Source organism: Pocillopora verrucosa, chromosome 9 (genome assembly GCF_036669915.1).
Source record: "Pocillopora verrucosa isolate sample1 chromosome 9, ASM3666991v2, whole genome shotgun sequence".
NCBI classification, from domain to species: domain Eukaryota; kingdom Metazoa; phylum Cnidaria; class Anthozoa; order Scleractinia; family Pocilloporidae; genus Pocillopora; species Pocillopora verrucosa.
In genome coordinates, this window is record NC_089320.1 from 6,095,626 (window position 1) to 6,102,079 (window position 6,454).

At 40.5% G+C, this 6,454-nt stretch overlaps 1 pseudogene; it reads right to left on the reverse strand.

Moving 5' to 3' along the window:
- Window positions 1–2,203: 2,203 nt before the first annotated feature.
- LOC136283325 (RING finger and CHY zinc finger domain-containing protein 1-like) lies at window positions 2,204–4,739 on the reverse strand (annotated as a pseudogene).
- Window positions 4,740–6,454: the final 1,715 nt, after the last annotated feature.

The following is a 6,454-nucleotide window of genomic DNA, read 5'->3' on the forward strand; positions in this document are numbered from 1 at the left end:
CTCATGTTGACCTCACGGTTAGTTAGACATTCATATTTAAACGGGGAAGCCCCGCGGAAGTTTTTGCGGGTATTACAGGGCGGAAGACCTAACTCTTCAATGGAATCAGCTTTCATTGAATGTTTTCGCAGTACGCTTCGCATAGTTTTAGCTACTCTAACTCTAGATGCCGATATCTTATCTAAGAAACCTGACAAATATTTGTTGATTGATGCCTTGTGCCCGTGCTGCGTCATCCGGTACCCGACAAATTCAATAGAAGAACCATAGGTCGTTTCACGCCTTACCGGCTCCCGACCCTTCCTTAAAAGAAACGCAGTGACTAAATGCCCGGCAGCCGGGCATGGTCTCAAATAGATTAAATACCCGGCGATAAAAAATTTTCACTCAACTTCCACCGAAAGGTTCTTTCAAACATCTTAACAGTATCAGATGTTTGTTAAGAAATTTCAAGCGATTCCAAAAATTAATTTGGTTTTTTAGTGGACAAGTTCTCCGAGCTTGCGCCTACTACAATATCGTTCGAAATGTATAAACCAATGAGTTCTTGCAGTATCCTATACCCTCTTAATCTAAAAAAAGTGGAAACCTCTTGTTCTTATTTATTTTGGATAAATACATGAAAGTCTTTTTTTTTCTTTGAACCGGTCACTAGTATGGGACAGCGAAAAATTGCTGAGTCATATTGAGTCGAACCTCAGATCTTCGCGCCCTGATGCTCTGCAACTGAGCAACAAAGACTCCAAGATGAGCTAAATCACTACTGCTTACTGCTAGGATCAGCAATTTAGAAAGTCTCATGAACCGAATAAGAAAATGAGGAATCTTCAGCCCGGTAGTAAAATGAAGAAAGATTTTTTCCGCCTCTAGTGTTACAAGCGTGGAACGAAGAAAAAGAATAGGACTCACCGTCTTCCTTACAATATTAACTCACACGGAGCTTTCGTCACTACTGATACCAGCAGTTTGCGAGATGTGTCACATGTGAGCTTAATAAGTGCCTAACTAGGCTTACAGTGAGCCGAGTGATAGAGCGTCTGAGCGTGGCTTGACCCGAAGATTTATTTCACGAGCTCTTCAATTTCTGTTTCTTAACTCTCAGAGCTAGTTTGGAGCTTCGGATGATTGAGATATAAATTTCAAAGAGTTTATATTCCCCCATTACAAGCATAGCTTCTTGACTGTTCCCCCAAACGTCGTCATACTGATCCAAAACTTGAAATTTCGTGCCCACAATACTATTTCCATTTTACGACGACCACGTGACTGAAAGGTTCAATTCAAGAATACGGTGGAACTCGTAAATTTATTTGAGATTACAGCTTTTTAAACAAAATAATGAACAAGAAACTAACTGAAAGCATGCTGTGTTCTTCGTGAAGCTAATTCGTAAGATCATTCTATACTCATAATTTTGTGCTATACATAATGATTCGAAACAGAACGGGCTGGGTTTTTATGCTCGCTATACTACTCCTTAGATTAAGATCTAAGAATATAACCCGCGAAGTTGCCAAAATTTGCGAGGAAGGAGCCCCTTGGGATAAATCGGATCATTTTAGAATACATGCAGTGTTGTATAGTAACAAGTTTAGAATAATCGATGATATTAGTTCCGTTTTGTCTTTGTCTGTTTGCCTTTTTTTTCGCCAGAGTATGGTTTATTACCAAAGCAACTCAATATCCTGGATGCATATGCCTAAGGAAATCTTAAGCCAGGCCTTCTATACGCGAAGTTTAAGATCAGCATCGACGAATTATTTAATTTTGCCCTTCTAAATTCTGGGTTGTTGGTAAAAAACTCAACATTTGACATCTAGCGATGACGTTTTGATAGTTTGATTATGGAGACCCACATATCACCCACACCTAACACACCTAAACCTACTACATTTGTTCGAATTCGAAATGTCACACTTATGTAAAAAACGTACCGATCAATCAAACTAAAAAAAGGCAATACAAGATATAATTCAAACTTGGAGCAAGATATGATTGTGTAGTCTGATCGTCTGGGCGTGAGAGGTTCTGAGTAGGTAGTGCCCTCTTACCAGGACGATCAGAAAACTCCATTGAATTTAAGTACTACAGCTGTTATAAAATTTATGCTACAAGGTCAAAAAACTCTGAAAACCTGAGCATTATCAAATGGAAATAAAAAAATCATCCTTTAAGCTCCATTCACAGGGTCCTCTCCATTTTATCAACGAGAAAAGAAGGGCCTGGGATGGATTGGGCAGCTACGATTGCAAATGTAAAGGAAATATTTCAGGCAAATACAACTTAAACTTGTTTGAATTAAACGCGAAAATATTCAGGTCAAGATCACCGTAAAATCACGGGTAAAACTACAAGAGACTGCAAAGCTCACAATCGACCCAGCACTACTGTGGATTCAGAACTGTTCCAAGGCTGCATGCAAAGAAAACTTTTCTCTCGAGTGTCGTTAGACCAAAACCCAGCTACTTACAACAACCAGTCAGAAGTCAACATCACAAATCGAGATTCAATTGAAACAAAGACAAGTTCCTTAAAAGGAAAGAAGACGCAGGACACAATAATTTCTTTCAACCCCTTAGTTCACACAGCCAGAAGTCGAGAGATGGACAGAGTCAGGCAACTAACCCCCACACACTCCGCCACAACTCCACATACAAAACTGATTCAGAACTCTAACCAGATACCGTCAAATGGAGGGGATCACCAACGCGTTCTTCGTTATGTAAGTTAATTCATAAAAAATCACGACTTTGTGAGCATACTTACACGCCATTCTGAATCATTGCAATGGCACAGTCTCCATGAATCTTGTGTGAGCATGGCAAGATTTGACAACCACTGAATGCGTCCTGAAAATAAATGTTCCAAACGTCCATTAAGTCAAGGTATTTAAAGGTATTATCCATCAGTTCAACTTTTACAATAATTTCTTTTTCGAACAATTCTATTGAAACGCTTTCCTTTTGTATTCAGAACCCTGCTAAGAAAAAATCAAGTGGTCTCTTAGTATGTTGCTAGATTTGTCGCTCAAACATTGCATTTACCATATTTCACTTTTATTGTCGACAACAAGGCTGTAATTACAACAGAGGGAAATAGCTATTGGCCAATATCCCCCTTGCAGAGCCGATTTTGTGTGCAACCAGCGTCACGGGTGCCTCTAGACAGTTTTTTTGAAAATCCATACTCTTACACCAGCGGGAAGGAAAACGTTCCAATGTATAAATAACACGAAGATATATTTACTCTATTGGAATCCAGACTTAACGGCAGTGAAAACTGTGCAGTTGCTTTATAATAATCGGGCATAAACATTGACCTACAAAGCTAAATTTATAGATAGAACACAACAAATAACGTAATGTTTCACAACGATATGAGGACTCAAAATGTTATTTATACAGTACAACCGATGACAAAATCCACAAACACTGACAATTATTTAACAACTAGACACGACAAACAAGAAAAAATGTGAAACGAACAAGACAGAGAAATCCCCCTCTCTGGGAGTTTTGCAGCAACAGTGTTGGTACGAAGAGTAAGTTATTACCTCCAAACAGATGCAGCACTCATCATGTCCTGAATTTTCTCGACAAGAATGTCTTCCCTCCAGCCGTTTGTCCAGACATACGTTACACACATCACGGTGGAAGGAGCGGTCTTTGAAGATACTGAAACGAAAACAGGAACATCACTTCGCAGTTAAATACTCGAGCAAAACTTCAGATGACTCGTAAAGAAAGTAAATTTCTAATGCAAAGTGAAAACCCTATATTTCTACTTGATTCGATCTAATGAAAAGAAACCTGATGCCTATGAGGAAACAAAAACTAGCGTTCAGTACTGCTCAATATTTTTTCATTACGATTTCGCAAAGACGGATGAGAAAACACTGGAAGTGGTAAGTTTCATGTGCGTATCGATCAGGGCGTCTCTTTCTCTTATTAAGCGTTGCTCTTGCCCTGAGGCTAGCGCCAGAATTTTCTTTCCATTCATACGGTAACACTTGGTATTGAAGTAGGCCAATTACTTCCTTACTTTTTGGAAAACAGGAATATCACGAAACAAACAAAAAAACAAAGAATTTCTTCATGAATATCGTTTCACCTACCGGCAGATACCATATTTTGTACAGTGATATGTATTTTTGTCTGTGCTCGTGAAGTGTTTACACATAAAGCAGAAATATGCCGAGAACTTTATTTTACATCTAGCACAGGTTTAGGCGTCCTGGTTGATCTTAAAAAAGAAGAAAGCATTAAAAGCAAATCGCATATAGTCTAGATGTAACTTCTCCATTTCCACACTTCTCCATTTCCACACAAATGAAATTTTGAATAAATAATATGTTTAGCTACCTCTTGTTGATGGCTACAAACCGAGCACTCAACATAACACGCCTCTCTTGCTTTGGAATTATCATTTTGACACCCAGAGTTGTTATGAAAATGATGACAAGGAAAGAACTTTCCGCAGCTTGGGAACTTGACACGACAGAGCCGCTTATAATGTTCACAGAGCAATTGTCGACCCTCGGCACCAGCAGAGGCTTGCGTAGCTGTACCTCCTCCATCACTCATCGGGTTGCTGACTTCTCCTCTGTCATTACTGGGTTCCGTTCGTCGTGTTTCACTTGCCTCCCTTTCTCTTCTTTCACGTGCTTGTCGTTCTTTCCTGACCCTAGGTTTCTCTCCAAGTGCTGCGAGAAGGTAGTCGCGAGTCAATTCATTTCCCATCTGCGAGAAAATAAACTTCAAGAGATTTTCCAATCCGCTTATAAAGTGGGCCATAGCACTGAATCAGCACTGTTGCGAGTGCATAACGATGTGCTACGTGCACTGGATGATAGAAAGTGTGTGATGTTGGTACTGTTGGACCTGTCGGCAGCGTTCGATACAGTGGATCATGGCATCCTACTATCGCGTCTCTCCCAGTGCATTGGTGTTCAGGGCTCTGCCTACACTTGGTTTGAGTCTTACCTGTCCAGTCGTTCACAGTTCGTCCAAATCAGAGATACTAGTTCTTCTGATCGTCAACTGACCTGAGGTCTTCCCCAGGAGTCTGTGTTGGGCCCAATCCTATATTTGGTCTATACCTCTCCTCTCGGAGCTATCCCGCGTCGCCATGGTGTCGGGTTTCATATGTACGCGGACGACACTCAACTGTACCTTAGCATAAAGACCACTACAATGGAGAATGTTGTGTCTTCGCGCACTAGGGTTGAAGTTTGCTTGCGTGAGCTGAACCAATGGATGCTTTTAAATAATCTCCGGTTAAACAACGACAAGACTGAACTCCTGGTTCTGCATGCTAAACATCGCCCTAAGCCACCATTAGATTCGATTACGGTGGGTGATGCTACTGTCGAGCCCACATCTAGCGCACGGAACATTGGTGCCATCTTCGACGATACCATGAGTTTCGAGAAACACGTCAATGATCTATGCAAGACTGCCTTTTATCACATCACAAACATTAGTCGCATACGTCCATGCCTTAGTATTGTCTCAACCAAAACACTAGTGCATGTATTAGTAATGTCTCGCTCAGATCATTGTGATTCGCTTCTTTATGGCCAACCTGATTATCTTCTTCAGATACTACAATATGTTATGAACGCAGCGGCAAAAGTGATCACTTGCAAGCAAACGCTTGACCATGTCACACCACTACTTATTGAGCTACACTAGCTCCCCGTCCGTCAGCGCATTATTTTTTAAGATTTTACAGTACATCTTCAAGGCACTCCATGGTGCGGCTCCAACTTACTTGACTGAGCTCAGTCCTTATGTTCTTAGGCGAGCTCTCAGGTCTGCTGACCAACTTCTACTGGAGCAACCAACACACAAGCTCAAATTGACTAGGCTGAGGGCTTTCTCAGTGTGCGCGCCTTCCCTCTGGAACTCGGTTCCATTTGAGATTAAAAGCAGCGCATCTGTCTCTATTTTTAAAGCTAAGCTTAAGACCTATCTTTTTCGACAAGCATATTTTTAGACTTTAAATTTTTATTTAATTATAGGTTATGATAATTTGTCACTGTAAAGCGTATTTGAGCGTTAGGAAAATGCACTATAAAAATAAATTATCATTATTATTAATTATTAATTTGTCCGATGGATGGACCTCGAATTTTCAATTCGAGCTGGCTGTCTTTGGCTACCATGTTCACAACTTCACCAAGCTCGTCCTCATCGGCTAAGATTTGTTTTAAAAGCTTTCCGAATAAATAATCCGCAATTACTTTGTCTTGCAAGATAAATGCTAGGCTTCCTTCACAAGTTTTCCCTGTATAGACGAGAACCGGAGATTGCGTTTCAAATTCTGAACCATCCTTAGCTGCCGATAGCACGAGTGGTAAAAGGGAGAAATCATCAGAAATCGAAGAAAGAGTGCTTTCCGCAGAGGCTAGAAGTTCCAATTCTATGAAATATTGTGTTGTCAATTCTGTGAT